The sequence below is a fragment of the Aotus nancymaae genome, unplaced genomic scaffold, assembly GCF_030222135.1.
Source record: "Aotus nancymaae isolate 86718 unplaced genomic scaffold, 86718_ANA_hifiasm-v0.15.2.pri h1tg000003l, whole genome shotgun sequence".
NCBI classification, from domain to species: Eukaryota; Metazoa; Chordata; class Mammalia; order Primates; family Aotidae; genus Aotus; species Aotus nancymaae.
The window spans coordinates 57153911-57180300 of NW_026988414.1; positions in this window are offsets into that span (position 1 = coordinate 57153911).

Below are 26390 nucleotides of genomic sequence, written 5' to 3' on the forward strand. Positions count from 1 at the left end.
GAGATCAAGACTATCCTGGTCAACATGGTAAACGCCGTCTCTACTAAAAATACAAAAATTAGCTGGGCATTGTGGTGCGTGCCTGTAGTCCCAGCTACTCGGGAGGCTGAGGCAGGAGAATTGCTTTAACCCAGGAGGCAGGGGTTGTGGTGAGCCGAGATCGCGCCATTGCACTCCAGCCTGGGTAACAAGAGCAAAACTCCATCTCAAAAACAAAAAACAAAACAAAAAAATGATGATGTGGATTCGTATTTACTGACATGGAAAACTTCTTGATGTGCTAAGTGAAAAAAAGACAATTATGAAACTATGTAGAATATGATTTCTTTTTGTTTTTTTTTTTAACTATGCATATGTCTGCCATTTTATATTCTAATGTTAACAGTGGTTATTTTTGGTGATTTCTTAAATTTTAAAAATACTTTTTATTTATATCTGTTGTCTCATTTGTCTACTTGGATTAAAAGAAATAATACTACTTTGGGTTTTTTTCATAGAAGAAATACTGAATCCAGTCTGATTTCTATAAGTAAGATTTTAATTAACTGACTTTTAATTTTATTTTACTTGACAACTAGTAATTGTACATACTCATAGGGTACAAAGTGATGTTTTGACATATGTGATGTATGTATCAGGTAAGAGTAATTAGCATATCCGTCATCTCAACCATTTATCATTTCTTTGAGAACTAGCTTTTTTAAAAGCCATCATCTGTATACACAGCCCGCTCCCAGAACCATCCTCTTTCCATTTCTCCCCTCATCTCCGCTTTCTGAGACTGCTTTTGCAGCCCTGCCCAAGGGCTCTGCTTCTGTGTCTCTCTCTCCGCTTTCTTCTCTCTGATTGTTGGCCTCCATGAAACATTCATTATTATTTTATTTTTTGCCTCTGTCACAGTCCCTTTCTATCCTACTCAGGTTCCCATGAAGGATCTGTGTTTGTGAATGAGATCTGAGAGCACTTGGCTGCAGACATACTTTTGTCTTCTCAGGAGGCAAAGTAATGTGAGAAGACCTAGGATGGAATGAACATTACAGGTGCCCAGGGATAGTATTGATATGGGTGGCGGGAGATGGCAAAATTAGTGCATGAGAAAAAATGCCTTCTGGCTCAATGTGAAAACAGAATGCAATGATAATATGTTGCACTTCCCATTCTCCCCAGTGCCTGCTTAGTATTTTTATTATGACTTTTTTTTAAAGAGCTCAATATCCTTTCCAGAATGTTTGTAAAATTCTGACTAATCTTGAGATAAACAGACAATCCCTTTTCAGGGTTGGAAAAACAGAGTACCAAAATGATCAGGTGATATGTCTTTGGACAGAGGAAAACCTAGTTTTAAACTCTGTCATCTGATTATTACTAGTGAGCTAAGTACTTTAAACTTCCACAGTTAGAAATTCTGAAAGGAATGGCATGGCCACACCGATGGTCTTTTCACAAGTAAAATGTCATTTTGCTATGGAAAATTTTAAACACCACTGATGAAAAAGTAACAAGTAGTCTTAGATTGGGAAAATAACAATGGAATTTTCTCTACTTTTTTACCAGTCTCTCTATGTCACTATTTATTCACCTTTCCCTCTATATATGACGTGGGCACACATTTTTTTAGGTGGGTTTACACAGGTAAAGTTACGATGTTTTGAGGCATTTGAGGCAGCCTGTAAGCTTTTGTATCAGTTTTTCCAAACACTCAATCAAAATGCTAAGTGATGCAGTATAATTATGTGGTTTTGTGAGCTTGAGGATAGTTTTTATTTTTTTAATTGGTTCAGCCCCATGTTTTCCCTAATGGTTACAAATGATTAGAGGCTTGGAGCTATGAAATCTGCTTAGTGAAAGGTAATCCTGCCCTGGTAGTCATTCACCGTGCCTGGGAAAAAAAAGTAGTGTTTAATATATTATCAGTGTAAATGGTTGCACTGATGCTAAACTGAAGCAACTATTAACTGTGGGTGTGTGTTAATCCATAATTACAGTTGAACCTCTTTCTTGGAGTCACCAAAGATTTATCTTGGATTCTTTAATACCATGCAGTAAGTATGGGAATAAATTCCTCAAAGCTATATATAATCACACTGAAGCACATTTCTCTTCAACGTGTGCTCTAAACTGTGTACATGACTCTCTATTCTTCACTGGAAATTCCTATCATATTGGCCTATGCCTTTTTCTGGTTGTTTCTCATTATAATATCACCTTTAAGTCTAAACATATTGAAGGAGCAGATAGATATGACAGCAAGACTAAAATAATGTGGGTTTCCGCTAAGCATTCTCTTTTTAAATCATGTAGAAATTGTCTCACTGCTCTGGTAAACGACCCTTTTTTTCCACTCTTCTCTGTAAGAGACGTTTGGAGGCTGAATTACAAGCATTATCGGACTGGGTGGGTGTCAGTACTGAGATTCAAAGGGAGAACGGTACACCAGTTTGCTAAGTCAGACTAGTGCTTTCAAATAAGGTGATCAGAAACTCACTGTTCCTCAAATCTTTACAACCTATTATGTGCCAAGAGTTGTGCTGGGTGCTCTGAATACACATGCCCTAGGCCCCGTTTTCACAAAGATGTGGCTGGAGTCTAGCTAGAGACACAGGCAGGCAAGTATGTCTGCATTGCAGTGTGATTCATGAAGACCATAGAGGAAAGTATGCATTGCAAGTATTGGCCAGATTAGGTGGGTGAAGGCCAGAGGGGTCTTCAGTGAAGAAATAGTGATCATAGACACAGAGGCTTCCAATGCAGGCATTGGAGCAGGGCTGGATGCAAATCACACTTCTATGGAACACTCATTGCATGAGCTTGGGCAGATTTTCTCATCTACACTCAACTTTGGTTTCCTTCTCAGTAGGAATGTAATAGATAATACTAGTGAAGCAATACATGTGAAAGTTTAGTGCAATCCCTGGCACATAGTAAAATCTTTTCAAATGGTAGGTCTTGTTATTATTATATTGCTCACCACCCTCACATTATAGATGAGACCGATGGAAGCCTATGGGGGAGAAGTCTGTTATCCCAGTGCACGCCCTGTGTGAGCTGAAGCATGGTTTTCAAACTCTCTGTCCACATTCCTTCAGTTACACCATGACACCTGGGAAGCTGAGCCCACTGAGAAGCCAGGCTTCTCTGAGCATCTTTTAGACTTTGTCTAGGTTTTGCCACTCTGCAGAACAACAGACAAATGGCTGTGTTGCCTTTGTACTTGTGGAAATGACCTTTCTCCGGTAGGGCAAAGGGTTACTATTCTTTCTCTGTGAATATGGTCTGAGATGGGCAAAGTGGGGAAAGCAAAGGAGGAGACGGAGAAGAGAGAAGGATGGGAGGCAGAAGGGCAGCAGAATCAGAGAAAGGGCCCTTTGTCTCCAGCCACGGACACTAAAAACCCAGTTTAAAAGTGGCCTGTTGTCTCCAAAGCACTTAAAGTGGCATTGAGTCCTCTTTCTTTTCCACCATCTCCTTGTGTTGGGGTGAGAAGGGGAGAGGAAGTGGGTCTGCTCTGAAACACTGACTTTCACAGTGAATGGGGCAGGAGTTCTGTTTAGAGGCAGGAGGTCCAGATGGGCCTTATGAATGGATTTGGCCTGAAGGGACAGTGATGAGGGGGGAGAAAAGGTTTTGGGAGTTTTGTTTTTCAAGTGTTGTTTCATTTGCAGAATTTATGGTAAAGTGCGTAAAGTCAAAAACAAAATGGCCCTCTGTTGGCCCAGACATCTGTGGAGTTCTTTGATAAGCTTCCCTTGTACTTTTCCAAGGCTACAGAGACCCCTAGAAGGCAGCAAGAACAGGGCAGTGGTGGTGGCGCTGGGGCTGAGTACCTTGGTAATGCAGGGAGATGGGAGTGAAGGAGGACACCTGTGCTTCCTACGGCCTGCTGGAACTTTGAAGGCTGAAGTGCAGCCTGTCAGAAACCTTGTTCAAATGCCATCCTCCTGGGAAATCCCTTCAATTTGTGCAGCTCTACACAGCATCTTCATCTAGATCTCCTACCAGCACCACATAGCAGGAGCAGGTGCAGATCAGTAACATTCTCCTGCAGGTGAGGGCCCTGTAGTGTACAGAGGCTGAATACATGCCTTGGTCAAAGCTAGTAAATAGCAAAGCCAGGACTTGAATTTTGGTTCCTTTGATTCTAAGCCCAGTTCTTTTTCCTCGGTGTTCAAGCCTGCTATCGTGTGTGTTTCTGTAAATGAGAATTAGTTCATGCACAGTTGGTGGAAGATAGATGATGTTGGTATAAGAAGGACATAGTGTTGGCTCATACATGATTTTTCTGAAGGGGTCTCAAGGACAGTAGAATGAAAACATTCATTGGGAAAAAGAGAAACCCTTAGCTTGGCTGCTGCACTGGCATCAGGAGTCCCTGTCAACTGTATTTGTACAGATTCAAAATAGCAACTGACCCCGGTGCTGTCAGGCCAGGCCTGTGTGGCTTCTGGCTCGTGGCCACTTGCACTGCCTCCATGCCCACCTTCATAGGTGGCCCCGCTGACTCACAACTTCACTTCTAATTGCATTGGTGTACCTCTTGTCTGCCTTGCTCTAATTTTCAGCATGTCTACCCCATTATTTCTGTACATTTTTAATATCTAAAGTGAGAGTCTCTGGCCTTGTTGGCGGCCTGCTGGGCAGTAAGGTCTGTCCCCAGCTACTAGTGATCAGCGCTTTGGTTGGTGCTTTGGTGACAAAATTGCAAAGGTTTGTAAAAGTCTGCCCCAAATTTATGTTTCTCATTAGCCCTGTTACTTAATCTCTCACCTTCTGATTAGGAATACTTATTTACTGTTGTTAGACACATATTATCACATGGATTCATTACGAGAATGGGTAATATATGGTGAATTCTATTACTTTCACTTTACAAAAGAAAAAAACCCAGACTTTAAGAGGCTGAGTAGTGTTTTCAAATGGCAGAATAGGAGCTGAAACCAAAGTCTGCCTGCCTCTAATCACATTTGTGGTCAGTAGCTACCGTGTTGGAGAGCACAGCTGTAGGTGATCGTGCTCTGCTCTACCATGTCAGTTTTCTGAGTTTCGCGGCATTCTGGGCTTGCAATTTGTGATACTTTAAAATATTGCAGAATGACCTGCCTATTGGAATACAGAATTGACGCTGTCAGTCACAGAATGGTGTTCTATAAGAAACATCTTGTTTTGTTCACATTTTTGCAAAATTAAGATTTAAAATTTAAAGGAATACCTGAGTTCAAATACAAAAGAATATTTGACTTGCTCCTAGTTTTTCCCTCCAAGATCACATGGTGAGGTTAGCCTGAAAAGAGAAAATTGGGAGATATGGTAATAGCCAACTTCAAATATTGAAAAGGCAATTTTACGTGAAAGGATCAGATTTCTATATAACCAAAGGTGGCCACAGGGAAAGCAATGGATAAAGAATAGTCAGTTCTATGTGAAAAGAGAGGAGGCTGGCTTGAAAGAGAGGGTGTGCCTTTATCAGAACAAAATAAGTTTATGAAATTTGTGATCTATGTCAACCTTAAATAATTACAAAACAAAGAGCAGATTAAATCAATGTTAATTTTAAAAAAAGGAAATTTAAAAAATAAGATGTAAAATAAATGAAAAATAAAACAGAAAAGCAATAGAGAAAACCAACAAAGTCAAAAGTTGGAGCTTTTAAAAGATCAATAAAATTGACAAAACTTTAGCTAGAAGGATCAAGAAAACAAGAGAAAAAGAATTGCCAGTTTTAGGAATGAAAGAAGGGTTATCGTGACGGAAGCCATTGACATTGACACAATAAGAAGATATTACAAACAATTTTATGTCAGTTAATTTGATGGATAAAATGGATAATATTTTAGAATATGACACCATAAGAAATAGAGTCTGATTAGCCAATAGCTGCTAGATACTTTAAATTCATAATTTGAAACTTTTCCATAAAGAAAACTCTAGACTCAGATGGCTTCACTGGTAAATTCTATCAAATATTTAAAGAAGAAATAATAATGCCCCCACACAACCTGTGTCAGAATAGAGATGGGGAGAAGACTTCCTAGCTTATTTATTGAGGCCAGCATTACACTGATATCAAATCAAACAAAACTATTCTAAGAAAAGAAAATTACCGACAAATACTCATTATGAATACAGACACAAAAATCCTTGACGAATCAAATTGCTAGGTACTAGCGAATCAAATTCAGCAATTTATAGAAAGAATAATAAATACTTAATTCAGCAATTTATAGAAAGAATAATAAATACTTAACCAAGTGGGATTCAAAAATGCAAGAGTGGTTCAACATTGCAAAATTAATTAGTAATCCACATCCTTAAGAGATTGAAAGAGAAGTCTGTGATCATCTCAATAGATGCAGAATAAACATTATATTTACATTTATGACTTTTTTAAAAAGAAAACTCTAAGCAAAATAAGAATAGAGGTAATTTATTTAATCAAGACCACTATGAAAACCTAACTGCTAACACTAAATTTAATGATGAAATATTGAAGGTTTTCCACCTAAGATGGGAAACAAACAAGAATGTATTTTCTCACTACTGTTATTCAACATTGTAGATGGTGATTATGGACATTGAAATAATGAAAGTAAAAGAAGTGAAAAGCACACAGCTTGGAAAGGGGGAAGTATAACTCTCTTTCTCCACAGACGACATCCTTGTGTACAGAGCAAATCCTTAAGAATCTCCAAAAAAAAAAAAAAAAAGAAAAAGAAAGTATAGCACATATAAGTAAATTTAGTAAAGCTGCTGGAAATGAGAAATCAATATGCAAAAGTCAATTGTATTTCTACAGTCTAACAATGAAGAATTGGAAAATAAAAATAAAACTTTTGGTAACAACATTCAAAACTTAAGATACTTAGGAATAAACTTAAAGAAATTTGGAAAGAATAGACAAGTAGAGTCCAGACTTTGATCTATGTGTATAAGGCCAAATAATTTTTGCCAAAGATACTAAACCAATGCAATTGGGAATGAAAATTCTTTTCAACAAAAGGTTTTGGAACAATAATCTATCCATTTTTTTTAATAGCATTGATCTCTGCATTGTATTATATATAAAATTAATTTGAGACAGCTCATAGATGGAAAGCATTGATATCTATGTCATGTCATAAGCAAAATTAAGATGGATTATAGATGTAAACATAAAAACTGATATAATAATGCTCTAGAAGAAAACAGTAGAATATCTTTGTGACCTTTAAGTAAACAAGGAATTTTTAGACAGGAATCAGAAAGCAATATCCATGTAAGAAAAAATTGGATACATTGGACTTCATCAAAATTAAAAACATTATTAAGAAAATGAATAAAGAAGCTATGGACTGGGAGAAATTTGCATTATAGATATCTAACAAGGTATTTGTATTCAGAATTTACAAAGAACAACACCTCAAGAATAGAGAAATCAGCTTTGAAATGGACATTAGACTTAAATAGGCACTTTACAAAAAAGATATTAAAATGGCCAATTCTTGCCTGATAGATGGCTCAACATCATTAGCCATTAGGAACATGCATTTTAAACCACAATGAGATACCTTTATACACTCACCAAAAGGATAAAATTTTAAAAGACTGACGATGTCAAGAGTTGGGAACATACTCATATCTCTTATGGGTGTGTAAAATAGTACAACCACTCTGAAAAAACTATATGACAGTGTGTTTTTAAAGTTAATTATACATCTGTTCCACAACCAAGCAACTCCATTGCTACGTATTTACCCAGAGAAAGAAAATGAGGCCCGCCAAAAGATGTGCCCACGAATGTTCATAGCTTTTCTCGTAATAGCCCAAACCTGGAAGCAACCCAAATGTCCATCAATGGGAGAATGGATAAACAGATTTTGGTATAGCCATAAAATAGACTGTGACTCAGCATTAAAAAGTACCACACTGCTAATACACAGGAACATGGAAAAATCTCAGAAACACTGTTTTGAGTAAAGCCAGATACAAATGAATAGATACTATATGATTTGTATGAATTTCTAGAAAAGGCACTATATATGAGGATAGAAATGAGAATGGTGGTTGTGGATGGCCTGAGGGAAAGAGGGTATACCTAGAATGGGCAACAGGAAACTTTTTGGGGCATAGAAGATGTTCTATATCTTAATAGGGGTGTAGATTATATAGGTGGATACATTTGTAAAAACTTATCCCTGGAGATTTATACAGGACACTGTATGTAAATTCTACCTCAATAAAACTTTATTGAGATAATAAAATAGCAACAACCTTATCTTTATAGGTTATAGTCCTTCTGTGTGCATTGTAGAAGGAGTAGCTATGGAGGACTTAACAGACACTTCTAATTCAATCGTTGTTTTCTTGAGCCAGAACTATTCATAGAACATGGTGAATTGTGGGTGCTCTCATCCTGCCTTCTTCCAGTCCCAGAATCTGATCACCCTGTTGCTGATTCTGGAAGACCAGAAGCTGAGACATAATATTAACTTCTGAGATAAAAGCAGTGTGACCTACAGGAACAATGATTAATTTTAGAATATGACAGACCGGGTTTTGACTCCAAGCTCCACCACTTATTCTGGGACAAATTGCTTAATTTGTGCTGAGCCTTGACTTCCACTTTTGTAAAATGAAGATAACCATTCTTGCCTGGAGTGTGATTGTGAGGAGCAGTGCCAAGCTTTCTCCTTTAGTGGCTTCTGTGAAGCCGTTCCCAATTTGCCTTACAAATCAACTGCCTTCCCAGTTACACATTTTCATAGCACTTCTTTAAAGCATCCACTATAGATGTAATTTTGTATGTACTCAACATGAATGTGTGATTAATGTCATTTCCCACCCCTTCCCTCGACTGTAAGTTCCTCCAGGGCAAGGAACATGTGCATTTTTGCTCACCAGTACCTAGTACAATATCTGGCACAGGGCAGGTAAGCCATACATATTTGCTGAAAGAATGAAGACTGCCTGCTGAATGAAAATTTTTATTGCGCTCAATTCCTCTCCCACTGTGACAAAAACAGGTGAAACCATAAAACTCTGCTATCCATTCCTCCTTCTCTCCTCTAATTCCAAAGATATGCACACACACCCCACACTACCTAGGCGGGGTGGGGGGGTGATGGGGGAAGGCTTCTTTTTTTTTTCTAATTTCCCTGAATTCACTGGTACCAGATTTTCCTTGTCTTACAACCTGTGTGTGTGGCAAAGGCATTGAGAAGCAGAGTGAAAGAGGTGGGGTTGGGAGGGTTGGGGGTGGGCATATGGGGAGATTTGCCTCTTAATGGCAGCTTTAAAGAGATAACCCTGCCCTTAAGGAGCCCAGCAGTAAGAGACTTTGTCAGTCATTAAGAAATCTGCAGCGGCCTTTGTTCGTTCATAAGAACTTTCACACTGGAGGGCACTCCAGGCCACCTATCGCTGCCTGCCATCAAGGCTTGGGGGTTTCATGTTTATCTGTGTTACTCATGTGTTGAACTTGCACCGGCCTCTCTGAGTGGTTTTAGGAGGCTTATTTGTCAAACCCGCCTATTGTTTGGCAAGATTTGCCTTGTTAGAAACTGGCAACATGGCAGTATATTGTTACTCTGCCTTCAGTAGTGCTTTTATTTTTTATCTTATTTTCTGCCTTGAAGGGAGAATACTGCTGAGATCTCATGGACTGGGGCAGCTTGTAGCACTAGGCAGTCCTCTACAGAGTCCACCTATCACCGGCTTTAGCGTTCAGATATTCAAACATTTAGATGGAAAAGCGTACTTATTTACTTTTTTTCAACTTTGTATTTTGCAATCATTTGCAGATTCAAAGGAAGTTACAAAGAAAAAAAAAGGTACAGGGAGGTGCCATGCACCTTGCATCTTACTTTTTGTTTTTATTTACAAATGCGATACATGAGCATTATGGAATTTCAAAGAGTACAAAAGCATACAAAAGTGCCTGTTCCTCCTCATTAGTAATTGAGTCAGTATTTTTCTAATATTTTTCCTATGCACAAATGAATATATGGATGTGGTTGGTTTATTTATCAAAAACAGGATCATGCTGTGCAGCAAACTCCTTTTCTTTACCCAGAATCAAAGTAAAAAATATTTCTGTGTCGGTAGCCATAGCTGCTGCATATTCTTGTAAACAGCAACATAATCAGAGAGAAAATGTTTCAAACCCTTATTTTTAGGAAACATGGCATTTTTTTGGAACATTGCTAAAGAAAAGTTAGTTAAGAATGAGCACACTGCAATTCCAGACTTACTTCTCAAACGAAAAAAAAAAACATTTTCTAAGGGAAGCTCAGACTCTCAGACTCTGTTCCTGGTTTTAATCAAATTATTCTTGTCTGTAAACAAACACCTTCTCCAGGAGAAGCTGGAGGTGAATCGTGTCATCACTGGTGTGTCTTCCACTTTAATAATCGGATGTTTCCATTCCTTTAAGTGCTTAATCTTCCTGTTTAGGAAGGTAAAAATTCTGCTACTTGTCTCAAAAATGGCCTTTTGTCCAGCATGCTGAACAAGACTCAGGGCCTTCCTTTGGGAGTCCTTAGGGGTGGGAGAGATCAGTTCTAAGGAGGTCTTGAGGGAGGCCGTGGGAAGTCCTACCGGGACCTTCCGTGCAGGTGGGTGGGAAGCCAGTTCTCCCAGGTGGGTAGGCGCTGTCCGGGGCATGGGATCTGCTCAGTGCAGACTTGCTTTTAAAAGAGAAGCCAGCTTGCTCCAGGCCTCCTCCAGACAGAATCGCCAAGGGCAGAAAGTGAAGTTGGAGCACTGGGGATTGCTCCTGGCTTTTTTGACGGGCTCAGGTCCTGAAGATGAAGCTCCAGAAGCCAGAAGCCCTTTTTGTCTTCATGTTGGATCCGTCTTGTCTCTGCAAAATTCAGACCCCTCAGGACACTGGCTGGAGGGGATGGCGGAGTATGACAACAGCGCCAGAGGCTGACGGGAAATAGCTGTTAAAATAACCACAGGTCTCTCTTTGAACCTCAGAAAGAATGGAAAACTTGATTTTTTCCCTTGGAGGAGAATCAGACTGACTGAAGACGTCTCTGTCTTATCATCTGGCTTGCTACACGTTCTCTGCTACCCCCATGCTGACCGTGGGCACAGTGGAAGGCTCAGCTAAACTCCCATGACTGGTACTCTTTTATTTCTGCCAGGTCCTGGGAAATGATTGGATAATGTGTCTGATTCCTCCAAACAGGTTCTTAATGGGCAATATTTACTTGTCACTGTTAGCTGGAGTTGCCATCCCCCCATACTTTGCCTTTTGACTCCACCAGGACCTCTCAGCCTATAACCCAGAAGTCATTGCAGACTCCTCTCTGCATCAGCCTGCACACCCAAGGCCTGCTCTTCTGTACTCCAATGACTCTCCATGGTCACCCCTATGGTCTGAGGTCATTCATTCACTCTACAGATGTTTGAGTGTTTGTATGCCAGCCTCTAGGAATGAATGATGAGCAAACTCAGCCCTTCTTGTCCCTGCCTTCATGGTGCCTGTGGCTTAGGGAATGAAAGTCTTCATCTGCGTTTCCTAAGCTTTCTCACTGGACTGCTCTGTTCTCAGCTTTGCTAACTCAATTCATCCTCCATGTAGTCTCCAGCGCATTAAAAAGAAAACACCCCCCAACCCTGCAACCCAAGTCTTAATCTCATCTTTCTTCCTGATGGTATAGAGACAGAAGCAGCACTGTATGAAGAGGCAAAAGAGCAAAGACTTAATTTTAACTCTTCTGCTGATCAACTGTGTGAGTTCTGGTAAATCTCAGTTCTCTCACTTTAAAAATGGAGTTGGAGCAGATAACACCAATGCTAAAATTTATAATGATTCTAATCATTAGCTACAGCTTGGAATGGAACTTTCCATAATTTTTAAAGCACTTTATCAAGATATGATTGCTATATAAATAGCTATCCATGTTTAATGTATACATCTTGATGAGTTTGGGAATAAGTATACACCCATGAAACCATCACTGCCATCAAGGCTCCAAACACATTCATGCATGACCTTATTTCATCCTCACAACAACCGTGGGAGGGATACTATTCTCAGCCCCCTTTTATAGGTAAAGAATCTGAAGTTTATAAAGTTTAAGTAACCTGTGCGTGCTCCCCTAGCTAGCAAGTGGCACACCAGAACTCAGGACTGGTTCCCAAAGGGGAGCTTGTTTCTCTATCTGCTGTGCTATGACCTATCACTATGTTCATAAGCACAGGGCTCATACACTCAGTACAGAATTAGACTGGAATTGACAGGGCTAAAAAGCTAAAAATAAAATAAATCACAATAAAATAGCTTAATAAAATGATCCCCCAAATCACATCTAAACCTGTAGGCTCCATGGGTCAAGATCTTGAGCACTGATCACTCCTATCCATGGAGCTGGGAGTTAAGGCAACCCCAAACCCTGGGGAGCGCGGGGACGGACCGGAAGCCAGCCAGAGCCCCGGGCAGAGGCAGAGAGAGCAGACTGTGAGGACATCTGAATGGCTTCATTTTCACTTCCTCACTCTGCTTTTCCTCTCTATTTTTCTCTCTCGATCTCTATATCTGTTTTCCTCTCTGATTATATTTATATCTCCCTTTCCCTTCTACGTGGTGGAGTGAGACATTTTCCCTGCTCTATGCTTTCTCTCTCATTCTCCCTTAGTTATTAGCAATATGATTTGGGGCTATTTATGAGCATAGAAATTAAGCCGCCCGCCCAGAGGTCATACAACTGGTAGGGAACAACGCTGTGATTTGAACCTTGGCTTCTCAGATGGTGCCCATTGACCCCAGTCCATCTTGCTTGTTGAAGAGGTGGTGACTGTGAATAGGTGAAAGCAGTGAGAGACACATGGTAGCCTCTCTGCGAAGGTTCCTGTCCTCAGGCTCAGCTCTAGGCAGATCACTAGTTTATTTGCCAGTGGTGAAGAAATTAAAGCACTGCCAGGGCATGACTGAGCAATAGTTGGGTGACTGCTTTGGGCCACAGACCTGGCTTTTCCCAAACATTTGTTCTAGCCAGTGAGGTGTGCAAGTTGGAAAAGGCAGTTAGAGGCAGCATGGCTAAAGGGGAGGAGGAGAGGCTGCAGGAGTTGGGGGAATGGAGTGTAGGCAGGGGCAGATGCTGTGGAAAAGGAATTGGAGGGAACAGCTGAGATTTGAGGTATTTGGGGGATAAGGGGAGATGTAATCAACCCCGCAAAGTGTCTGTGAAGCCCTCACTAGTGCTTTCAAAATTTGCTTCGTGTTTTTAAACATCCAGTTAGCCGTTAGAACGGTGTCAGGTGAGATGAGTTCAGTCAATGAAGCCAATAACAACTGGCGTCCACCTGAGAGCCCCGGGCCTGCTCTCCAGATGATGATGGGCTACACCGGCTTGCTCAGAAGCTTGACTCCCAGTGAAAGACGCCCCACAGGCCCCCAAGGAGGAGCGCTCAGTCCACGGGCATGCCTCTTGGGAGTGCTGGTCCCAGTTCTGAATTTGTTTCCTTTTTAGGTCTGCCAGTGACACCCCCAGTCAGCAGTCCTCTGGCCTTCCCCAGCCTCACAGCAGGGGAAGGGCACAGATTAATAATTTCTGTCCCCGTCTCTTTGTTCCCCACGGATCCCACTTTTATCCATAAATGCCTCTCTCCCCGGCCGCTCTGTCCCCTCTTCCCTTGTCCTCTTTAGGCATCTCCCACTTGTATCAACTCGTCAAAAAGAGGGGTCCCCACGGTGACCGTGATAAGGGGCCTCTCACAGGTCTGCCTGTGTCTTGGCTGCACAGCGTGCCTTGATGGGGACAGGAGGCCCAGGCCCTCCTAAAGTCCTGGTGGGCGGGCGCTCGCAGGCCGGCACACTAAAGTTGACCTCTGCTTCCTGAGAGCTCTTGGAGGGCCGCGCAGGAGGAACGGGAGGTAGGTGCAGGTGGGAGTCTTCCTTCCACCTAGAGCACCTGAGGAAGCCGGGCTGAGGCAGGCACTGATTGCAGGGAGAGGAGGAAGCGTGCAGCCACGCGGCCCTCGCCCCCGAGCCAGAGAGCGGCCCCAAAGGCAGTTCTGGGAGTGCCTGGGAGTAGGCCCTGGGCTCTGGGGGACCTGCTGGCCCTGAGCAGCCCGAGAAGGTCTCCATCTGGGCACATCTCTTTCCCTGGCTGCTCCCACAGCAACTGGACTTCCTCCTGCCTGTGACGACGTTGGCTGAACACGGTCGTAAGATTGGTGAGACACAGACTGTATCTCGTGGCCCCTCACATCCCCAGTGTTTATGGTGATGCTTGGCACATAGTAGGCATTCAGCATCGTTGCTGCCATCTGAGAAAATTAAAGCAGGAAAATGTGATTACCATTAACAGGCTTACTGCCCAATCGTGGCTCAGAAGATAAAAAATACAAACAAGGCTTGAAGAATGGAGTAGGGAGAGAGAGAAAAGGAGGCACCCAGAGCAGGGGATACTTCAAAGGCAGAGACCTGGGTGGGGCATTCCAGTCCCCTCAAGCCCCTTCCTGCCTGAGAATTAAAAAAAAAAAAAAAACTAGAAGAGGGAGAAACAGAAGAATCGCCAGCCATGAGGGTATAAGCTAGTCAGGGAAGGGCAGGTTCTTTTGCTGCCAGCCCAGAGTCGGGCTACCTTAAGCGCCTGTCCTGTCTGAGACTGTGGCTGACATGTCTCCCCAGGTGAATATAAAAATACCCAAAGGACAGAGCCCTTCAGCAGCGGTTGCTTTTCATCTTTGAAGTTCACAGGCTGAAACAAGTTGCATCTGCAGCCTCACACACAGAGAAAACTCCGGTAATATAGCAATTTTTTTCCCTTCACTTTGACTGAATCAAATAAGAGTTTGTCCTTTTAAATTGTCTGCAGAAAATGTAAATTCTAAGCCTGAAAGTCATTCAGAGAATACTGCAGGGCATACGGAAGGCAGAATGACAACATGCCAATTAAAAACGGTTGCCTAGATTTTGTGGGGTGCAGTGGGGGCTCTGATGATCAACAGCACTGTTTGTAGAGATGTGCTTGCCTTTTTGTATTTTAGCAAAAGAAAAAGCAGGAATAAATATACTTGTCCTAGCCTGGATTTCTAATTATAGTGGCATGATTCTTTAAGATTCTCCCTGCAGTATTCAGGTTTTTACTCTTTGGAAGAAAAAAAAACAAGGCTGTTCAGAGCAAGTTATTTTATTAGTAAATGTTAGTTCCTGACTTCTGTGTGTGCTTATTGGAAGGACTAGTTCCAAGTCCAGGAAGAAACAGAAATGATCAGTGCTTACGGGATAAAGAATTTTTTCCGGAGAGTATGACAGATACGGACTAAGTGAGGGACCAGGTCCAGAGTCAGACTCTGGGCACATCCTGCTCCTCCCTCCTCATTTTTGACCAGCTCTTCTCTAGATGAAGGAAATAATGTTCCTAGGCCATCTTCAGAAGGGAAGTGAGCACAAGGCCCATTGCCTCCTGATTGAGAAAATGTTCTCAAGGCAGATTTATCCTTCCAGACTGCAGGGCTCTTCTTGAACAGTGATTTCAAAGAGTTAAACTGCTTCCATATGTCCAGCATGAGAATGGAGTTTGTAGCCTTTGGCAACCTCAGCTGAATCCAGCTGCAGCTGCTACCTGTGTGTTCCACTGTGTGTGTGTGCGTGCGAGTGTTCTCACACACACACCCGCACACCCATGTGTGCAGTGACATCTGAACCATGTTCTGACTGTGTCAATGAAACTGTTATGTCTTTGTTGGGGAGATATTAATTCTGAGCAATTACAGCTCCCTCTCTCCTCATTCCCTCCCACCCCCCTCCCCTCCCTTCATCTGCTCAGCAAGGACCATGGACCATGTCAAACAATATACAACAGAGAAGAATGCAAATAAACTTTAGTCTGCATCGCCCAGCAAAGCAGTTAGCCGCCCACTTGCAAGATACTTAACTCTTGTACACATGATACACAAAGAACGCTAGCTACTTTCACCAATCCCTTTAGACCAAAAAAAAAAAAAAAAAAAGGCAAAAGAACTGATCCTTGTCTTTCTATCTGTGAGGTTGCAGTTCCTCCTGCTAATAAAGGAGCTTTCTCCCATGATGCAGTGTGATAAGGATTGGCCTACATGTAGTCCAGCAAGCCACCGCTGATGTTTTCTTGATTAGGTGTCTTATCTTCCATTGAGCTGCATCTGATGAAGGTTGCTGACAGCATAATGGCTGGGAAAACGTCGGACAGCTCCATAAAATGGCAGCTATGTTATGACATGTCAGCCAGGACCTGGTGGATGGTAAGTTTGGCGTAATAACATTTTTTTCACCCACCCCCAAAACTTCCCTCCCTTCTTTCTTTCGAGCTCCTCCTTTATTGTTCCATGCACGTGTTATAAAGTTCGCTGCCTGTGGAAAGTTCAAGCTCAAGTTGTGGGACCCTGGGGTGCCTCTGCACACCAGTGTGCTAGATAGGATTTCCCTGCTATTGTGGCCGGGGGCATAGGCCTTCTTTTTAAAAAGGCAGCATGAGTTTTTGTTCACTTTTTTTTTTTAAAGAAATATGCAAATGGTACAGTCGGTCCCAGGCCGGCTGCTGTGAAATATATGGAGGTGGGGCAGTCAGTAGGGGATTGGAGCCTTCTTGGCTAATTGTTCTTGCATTGGTCTTAAAACAGAGTAATGTACTTCTTTCTTCGGCTCCTCTGAATAATGATTCAGATAGTGTATTGTATCATGTTGTGTGCGGCTCCCTCATCAGTATGCGACTGTCCCCCACGCTTTGCCTTAATTTGGAATCCACCTCCCTTTCAATGAATACTGTAACTGGAGCAACCACTGATTACTATGCCACTCAGCGTAATTAAATTTAGTTAATGAGGATATGCATATTCAGTTCATTATTTTTCTTTGCTCGGGCAAATGTGTGTGGGTTTGTTGTTGCTGTTTTTCCCCCCTTATATGTGTCCAGCTGCAAATGTGGTGAAGAAGGAAAGGAGCATAAAAATTCAGGGATATTGGTGACTCCTGTGACTCAACTTTTAACATAATATTGGGAAGAGAGAAGTTGTAACTTTCTGTAATCAGAGTGCTGGGATGAGAGGTGGTAGTTTGGGGAGAGAACATCTTTCACATCCCAAAAGTGCTACATGATAAATTTCAATATACTGATTTCTGTTGTGTGGACAATGGTCTCTTGTATGCAATAGTCGTGACAAGAATGGGGAAACCTTCCACAGGCAAGCATTTAATATGACTATTAAATTCATCATTGGGTTCATTCATCTGAGCATTTTCTTTTCTCATTTTTTCTTCTTTTTGCCCCTTTCATTTTCCGTCTTGATTGCTTTTTCTTGTTTGCTTCGATAATTATTGTGCTTACTACAAGGGCTGCTTTTCTCACAATTAGTACAGTGGAAGACAATGGGCACTTTATTCTTGGTGGGAGGGGTATGGCCAGCCCTGGTGGTCAGCGCATCCACTCTGCCCGGACAGAGGGGAGCTTGGTCCGATTAGTCCTGGCTTCTGGCATTGCTGGGCAGGAGGGTTTCTTTCGAATGTGTTTGAATTTCCTGAAAGGTGGATGTTATGCTGTTGCTCCTAGTCGTCTCTTGAAAGCTCAGTGTTCAGGGAGGCTTCCCGGGAAGCTGAGCCCTTCTCCGCACCCTTTCTCATTAATATGAGACTTGTAAACCTGCAGGAAAACTTTGCTGCTGCTGCTACTTGTTGCTGTTTTGAGTACTCTGACTCAGAAAGAAAGGCCAGTTCCTCAAGGAGAGACAGAAACCTCTCTCTCTCTCTCTCCACCCGCCTTTCCCCTCACCCCCGTTTTATTCCTGATGAAATATATTTTACAAGTGATATAAACTCTCAAGTGGCAAACTGTTATTTATGGTTGTATCTCTTAACTATACTTTAGTACTGTGCATGTACATGGTGAAATCAACTGGCAGATGCTTGGGGGAAAATGCTGTGAAATGTTTGTGTAAAAGATTTGCTTTATGTGACAATACCAAGGCTTGGAAGTGATGTTTTAATAGTTACCCTGCCTCTTAACTGTCATTTTTGGTTGTTCTAAGAAGTGAGTTTTAAAATCAATATTCTTACTAAATGAAACATTTTCTGTTGGGGAAAAGTCAAAAGGTTTACTCTATACAGTTTTACTGAAAAGCTGGGATTAATATGGGCCTAATAAGCTAATCACTATTAATATTTTGCCATTAAATTTCATCGTTCTACTTCTGTACAGTCAGATTGCAGCTTCTCAAGAGAAGTCTGCTATGAATATCATTATTAAAGATTTGTGTAAGCTGATTCTTCATTTTTAGAGATTGTGGTCTTTTATTGCTGAGGAAATGCCGAATATGTATAGGGACAAGTTCAGAGGTAAAATATTAGGCTAAACATCATTGCATAATTTATTTTGATATTTAATCTTCATTTGGTTACATGAACAGTATGTAAGTTTCTTTTTGAGGCCATCCTGTTTTAATAATCTTTGTTAATTTGGCACCAAAGTGTTTAAGGGATTATTATTTAATGTGTCATTGAAAACTTGGCATGACAGATGCTTTGTGGAAAACCTAATTAATCAAACTAAATGATTGCTTATCTTTAGTAATACATTGGAAGAGAGAATTGAGGAGAGGGAGAGAATACTTGGGGGCTACTTTTATATGGTTCCCCTGTTTTGGATGTAAGGGAGTTTTTTTTTTAATGTGTTTTAAAGTTCTTACAAACTCGTTTATTGTGATTCTTCTCTCACCGTGACACTGATTCTTTCATTTTTACAATAACTCTGGGGTCTTTGTGTAAGAAAGGATATTGTGTCCTTATTTGGCTTAATCAAATGAAATTTTAGTAAGCAGAACCTGAATTCCAAAACTGCAGTGTTAAAGTGCCCAGGCAATTGCTTCCTGACTTATTGTCTGTTTCAGTTAGATTCTCTTATTGTGTGACAATGATCATAAATTCTACTTGACAGGGAAAAAGCCCAAACAAGCCATAGTTGTCCAATTCTACATCTGTTTTCCTTCCTAGACAGGCATGTTTTAGCAAAACAGAGGGAGGAAAAACATTTTATTGAGACAGCTAAAAATAAACAAGTACACGAAGAGTAAACTCCTGTGTGTATATGTTAAATATCATCTACCTACATCCAGTTTTTAAAAGGACGCATCCTTATATGTTTTACTGCTTTAGATTATTTTGTACGTGACTTCTTTCAAGGAGAAAAATCATGTAAGCAGCTTAAATTACAGTTGCTTGGTTATATTTAGAGTTCTGTTAATGACCTTTCACATTACTTAAAAATATCGCTTGGAATATATTAAAGACATATCTCCTAAATTGCACTATTTCGTTAATGGTTATTGATGATGCTTTAAACCACTCATAAACTAACAAAAACGATTTTTGGACTTCCCATTCTCTTTTGTACTGCATATTTGAAGCTTTCTGTAAGACCTAGTAGAACTTCTTTGTCAGTTATGTGGAACTTCAGAGTAGCAAGCATGCACCAGACATTATTTTTTTCTCTAACTTTCAGTCTAATCCTTTGAAATCATCAGAACCAGGCCAGAACATTTGTAAATTTACTTTAATTGTGAAGGGCAATTATTTGAATATTAATCTGCAAAATTCATTTGAAAAACTAATTGCCAGTCTATGCAACTTGAAATTCTCATAGTCTTGTAAATAGTAACCACAGTGAATAGGCATATAAGCACAAAAACTAAGCTAGATCTTCTATTATCCAAGGTTATTCTTGGTTGAACACCAGTCTGCTCAGTTGTAATGTACTTTTCATTTGTCTTAAAATCATTTTTACTTTTTGAGAAGTTAGTGTGTTAAAATAGCAAACCAAGTACCCTTACATAATCTTATCATTTTGTTTAAGACAATGTTAATAAAAGTGACAAATCCATCAATTGTTTGCTATACTGATTTAATAATCAAATTTTGTTCTCAATGTTAATTTTAATTAAACAGCTTGGCGATAAGTATCAGTGTATGTAGACCACACTGAAAATACCATTTTCACAGCAAATATGTCTCTAAAGCCTTTGAGAATTTGAAGTGGAAGATTTATAATTGACTATTTTAAACTGAAAATCCTAAAATTAATATATCCTCTTAAAAATGCTGAAACTAGTATCTGTTACAGTCTATATTTCATTTTCTTTTACTGAAAACAAAAACATTTCTAAAGAGTCTGATAAATATGCAAAATACACATATTAGAAAACTTCTGCTTAATCTAATAACCACATTTATACTCCTGTGGCAATCTACCAACCATGCAAAGATATATCTGAAAATCAAAATTCAGTATTTACTTAATTTCAAATTTTATTTTATTTCTAGAAATGTAATTGAATATGGAAATGTAGAAATGTGGAAGAAACTAATAGATACCATACCCTACATCTAATAACCATATCAACTAGTTGCCTAAAGATATTATGTCTAAATAGTGGATCTATTTGTAGAATTAGAAACTATAAAATTTATGTTTCACTCAACAAAACTTGTGAAGAACATACTATATGCCAGGCTCTTTCTAAGGTGCAGAGGAGACCAATCCTATCTCCCCATTCTGAAATCAAACCCATGTCACAGTGTTATGGGGCAGGGGATAGACATCATATTAATGAAAGCTTCTGAATAATTTCTGTTTTCTCTAAAATGTTGGTAAATATATAGCTATTAAATTTGTAGATTTATCACTCAACATCATGGTAGTTAGTACATGTTTTTGGTATCGTATCTTCGACCCATAGGTGAATGTTAACATTACTATTACTTGTAAGCTATTTCCTGTACAATTAATGACATGGATAAAGAATAATGGTTTATTAGATACTAGTTGCTGAGTAAAACAACAACAATGATGATGATGATGATGATGACATCTGAGTAAAAATAATTTTAGCATCTGTAAATAGTAATGCTTTTTTAATATTTCAAATTTTGTCGCAGACAAATTATACTTTTTTCTTTCATGTCTTCCCCATCTACATTCTTTAGTGATGCATTTTAATTTGTAGTACCATTTTAACACATTTAAATAAAAGTGAACTGTATGAAAGATATGGTAAAATACATTAATATTCTTCCATGATACTTTCTTATATGGGAATGACTTTTATTTCATTTTCCATGATTTATTTTCACTTACAGGCTTGCATAACAAATGTTACATGTAAACTTTGGATTAAAAAAAGTATCCTTAGATCCTATCTTAATAAACAGTGATTAGATGGTTATTAATTTAATCAGAGAGTAAGGAAACACAAGTGCCTGCCTATCCTCTTTTCCAGTTCTTTTTTGGAAGCAAAGGGTCATGTTCTCAGGGAGTGTTATCTCCTCTATCTATGGGAAAGCTGGTGTTGATTTTCCAGTTTAGAGACTAGTCAACAAAGGGAGATATCTGATGCTCACGATGTCATTGAAACTCCAGCATATTTCTGTAACATGGCTGAATGATGTCAATCACTATTTTTAGGCATTTTTAAATTCCCTGAGATGATTATTTTGTGACATTTTCTATGCTGTGATTTGTAGTATATATTGTTCCGAGGAGGTGAGAAAGTCTGCTCAAATATAGGAAAATGTAGCAGGGCAGAAAAAGAGAATTACATTCCCCTGTTGCATCTCAATGTGCAAAAAAGTCAGGCTATTGATATTCAGTGCAAAAGTTCTTTTCACAAGAAGTTCTGCTAAGGGATATATGTAGCTATGCTACATATTTTATTAACTTTTAAGAATTCTAAATTTTATTGCATCTTAAATGCTTAGCAAAGAGCCAGGAGAAAAGAAAGTACTCAGGAAATGTTCGTTATGATCATTATTATTTCAGCTTACACTAAGCATGCTTTATACATGGAACAGATTTAGCATATCATGTAATAGACACTTTAATAATGATTTCCATTTCTTACTGTTCTAACATAAATTTTACCCCAGCACCTTCCTAAAAATAATGACTTTATTCAGAGACCTTTTTTTCTAACTTCTCACATACTACATTCACTTTCTGAGGTGAGAGCATAATGGATATGTTTATGAGCACAGGGCTGAATCCTGGGAAATGTAGATTTGGTGACCTCTGGCAAATGAATTTGCTCCTCTCACGGCTGGTAGAGGCAGCTGTAAAGTACAGATAATCAAACTCATTACATGTCGCTCCAACATGTCGTGAGGATGAATGAGATGGAGTCGGCGAGGCACCTGGTGAATGCTTTGTAAATACAAGGTCCACCACACATACCCAAGGGGGCCAATACAAATTGTGGCTATTTATACAGGCTCAGGTCTGAGCACTTAGTAGGTGCCCAAAAATACAAACAAATAACATGGTGTGTTATTTGAATGGAACCATAACATTTCCTATGGGGCTTTCATCACCATGTTGACTTTTTAAAAATTCACATGAACATTTTTGTGGGAACTGCATACATTAAATGAATCATAAAAATTCAGTATTTTCCATTTCAAATTATAGCAGATTTCTTAAAAACAGAGATTCCTGAAATATTTTCTCAAGGTTCGCAAGATCCAATGGCTAATGTTACACCTTAGCTTAATTTTAAACACTAAATACCATGATTTTAAGGATAAAAGAAACCAATGATTATGGAGGACCTCCTCTTTGCCAGGTGTTTGCCTGGTACTTTGGGAGGCAATTTATATAAATCATCTCCTTCAGTCTTCAGCACAGAACAATAACATTGGCATTACCAGAACCACTTTACAGGGGAGGTCACTCAACTTCAAGGTTAAGCAACATGCTGAAATGCGTTCCACTGATAAGGGAAGAAGGGGTGAGGACACGAAAACCCTCAAAGTTTAAATAAACTTTGTCTGCTCCTTCCCCAGAACCCAACCATCGACTGTTTCACCCATATGATCTGGGTTAGAACTAATTATTGGTGACCATGGTAAGGTGTTTTACCATTGCCTGCTTTATGTCAGTCTTCCCCTCCAGCGCCATTTCATGCCTCTTTCTGGGCCTCAACTCTCCCTCTGCGTTAAATGGGTTGGGACACTGGCTTCAGAGCTATGTCTGAGAACTGTAAAGCCCTAGGATTGGAGGTGGTTGAATTCTTTGGAAATGTGATTCCATTCATCTTTCCTCGAGACAATTAGACTCGCTATAGTCATAAGCCATCTGGGGGAAATTTTTTGGAAAGAAATTGGCAAGCAAAGTGTTTCCATTTTCAGGTTTTGATGATATCTGTTTACCTCATGGAGCTCTTGTGAGGCTCCAATGGGATAATACACAGTCAACAACTTGAAAACTGTAAAATGCAAAACAAATCTAAGGTATACATGTTATTATCTGGTGGTGTAAAACATGGGTGGGTGAAGAAAAGCTTTCCAGAATTTCGCTGATGTTCTGGAGTGTGACATAATGGTAAATTCTCACCAGGCAACAGAGGAAATGCCGGCTGCTAAAACAATGTATGATGCTGTTTGCAAATTCTGCCGCTAAACTCAAAAGTATTAATCCTTCAGATAACAATGCACTAATAGTTCACCAACATCCCATGTAACAGTACTGATAATATCCACTACCTCTTTCTGTACATTTAATGAGAAGGCATGAAATTTTTAAAAATTTCACCTGTGCCATTTTGCAGTTCAACTCACATTTTTCATTGATCTAAGTTTGCTTTTTTCCTTATACCACAAAAGACTCTTAATCATTCTTAAATGAAGTTACAATTTTCACTCACACTTAGCTTGTGTTATAATGGGAGTTACCTGATCACATGATGAACAGTACATTATGTTGTAAATGGGATATTTCTGTTATTTTCAAGATTGTGAGGTAACAATATTACCAGCAACTGTTTGAGAGAAAACACCCTAGCACATCTGATACATTTTTATGCTGTATGTATGAATGTTTAATATAAATGGGTCTACTATATTATATGGCATTTATTATGCATGAATATAAGATTTACCTTCTGTTATTTAGTTGCTCAAGTGTGCAACCAAAATTATAAGCCCCAAGAGGATGGGGACCACATCTTATTTATTTACCCTAAACAGCACTTTGTACATAAAAGGCCCTTAATGAATAATTGCTAAATTGCCTCAAGACTGTTACTATCCCATTTCACTAACAGAGAGGGGAATCCAATGAGCACTCAAGTTCTGAGTTGATCAGTGGTAATGGACTCAAATCTGTGGACCCAAGTTATGAATTGTTATACTTTTTCAAGATAAAACCTAAATGTACTAGAGGTTGGAATTATGATGAAATTAGCAACCAAGTTTTAAAACTGAAAGTAAGAGTAAGAAGAAGACCCATAGCAAAAGCAGCAAGTTTGTATTTCTCTGCAAGCAGACAGGCCCATGGTCATTAGTAAGTGGTAAGGCAGCAGATGGATCTTCCACCCTCGTCAGCAACCATCATCTCTAACTGTCACAATTCTTTTATCCGACTGCCTGAGATCTTTCAGGGGTCTAATAAGTTAGATATTTTGGAAAAGGTTAATATATTTGATGGATAAATGATCAAGGCAAAGTGACTTCAGAATAAGTGAACTTTTGGTATATTTTCCTGTTTTTGATGTAATAAGTTTCATTTAAGAAGACTGATTATTTTTCCAGTGTAAGGCTGCAGTCATTTCCTCGTGTTTGTTACCTTTATGGCGATGTCGGGAAGGTCTCTGTCATGGGCTGGCATTTTAACATTTAGTGTTTGGGTGAGAATTAGAGGCATACACGGAAATAACAGAAACCTAAAGTGGAATGGGTGGACTGTGAGGGGTGTGGGTTTGTGGGAAAGTGGGAAGGAAAGTATCTAATCATGTGTGAAGAGGTAGCTGCTCATAAATAATTTTGAGAAAGAGATAAAGTTAAAAAAATACTCTATTTGGATTCGGCCCTGCTTTGACCACTGTAAGTTGGTGTCTGAATGATAACTGAGCCAAGACCAGGTGTGCTCAGATATTATAAACTCTGCAGCCCAATCTCCAGAGCCCGAAAAGTCACCTGCCCTGCTCTTAGAGCCCACTTTTCCTCAGGGCTCTCATGAAGTAAATCTGAGAGGGTATTCTGGAGGCCCGTGAAGAAATCAGGTCCCTCTCAGCTGTAGGAGCTGCCAAGGACACTACCCCTCTATACCAGCAGAAACTTTTTTTTTTTTTTTTTAAAAAAACCTCACCCCTCTTGTACTTACTTTCAGATATTTTAAAGTGAAATGATGGTAGAGAGACAAGGGGGAAAATTGATTGTGGATTATTACTTTTGCTCCCAAGCACTTCCAGTCACTATTACAGCCAGGAGCACTGTTCTCCCTTTAGAGCAGAGCCTCTGGTTTGAAGGAGGAAAAGAGCTGTGTCTACAAGATAAGCAGTCTTCACTTCACCTTCAATAGTTCTTACTGTTTCAAGGTTCAATGCTGATACTGGCAGCTAATCTGGTGGAAGTTAGGCAGAGGGAAATAAACTTTCACTTCTCCAGTTTGGACTTTGGACAATAAAGGTGGGAGAATATGAGACTCAAAGTAACATCACATATGCTGTAGCAGGCACTGCAGAGGATAAGTTATTTGAGTTTCTAGAATTGCAGGTAGTTTGCTATTATCAATGACCCTCAATGACCTCACACAAACTTTCTTCACCTTCTCTAATATTTCCTTCCGTTTCCTGTTAGGTGGAATCATGGAATGCTATGTAATACCATAATAACCAAGACTTTAAAAGAGACAGCAATGGTTTTTTTATTCATACATAGAAGGAATAACACTAAATTGTCATTTTATTTTTCCAATAAGACATTAATTATCGTATATGAGGCTATTCATTTTATTGGCACCAAAGATGTTTGTAATGGTACCCCACATAATGCAAACCACATGTTTATGTAGCATGAATGTTCAATCAATTAGTTTACATACATAAATGCTGGAATATTGATGACACATGTTAGTTTTTAGTGGGAAAAAAGCCAGCAAAGCTAATTTGATGCATTGATCCTTGGGACCTTCGCACAGATGTGAAACTTTGACTTCATCACAAGTGATTTGGCTGACAAACAGTAGCTTGTAATTATTGTTGCGCCATCATAAATTAATTAAAAAATCAATCAATCAGCTTAGACTGGGCAGGCCAGCCACATTTGTCAGACTGGGCTGACACTTTACTTCCCTCACATGTTCTCTTCTTATCAGAAACTTTGAAAACATTTGCTTGTGCCAGATTGGCTTTCTCCTAAACTTCCAAACAATAGCATGGGTGTGGGGAGATATTGCTCAGGTATTGGTCAGTATCCGCTAAACGCCTGGCCATGGACTACCAATGGGTAGAGTAATAATTAGTGAGCATTCAAAGCATTTTGGCCAAAGTCGTCTCCCTAGGCAAAGGACAGGAAATAGCACCTCAATCTTTCGGCAAACAGGCATCATTTAGGGACTGCATGATTGCTAATGTAACAGTTTTCAACATTGTCCCAAAAAGTGCTT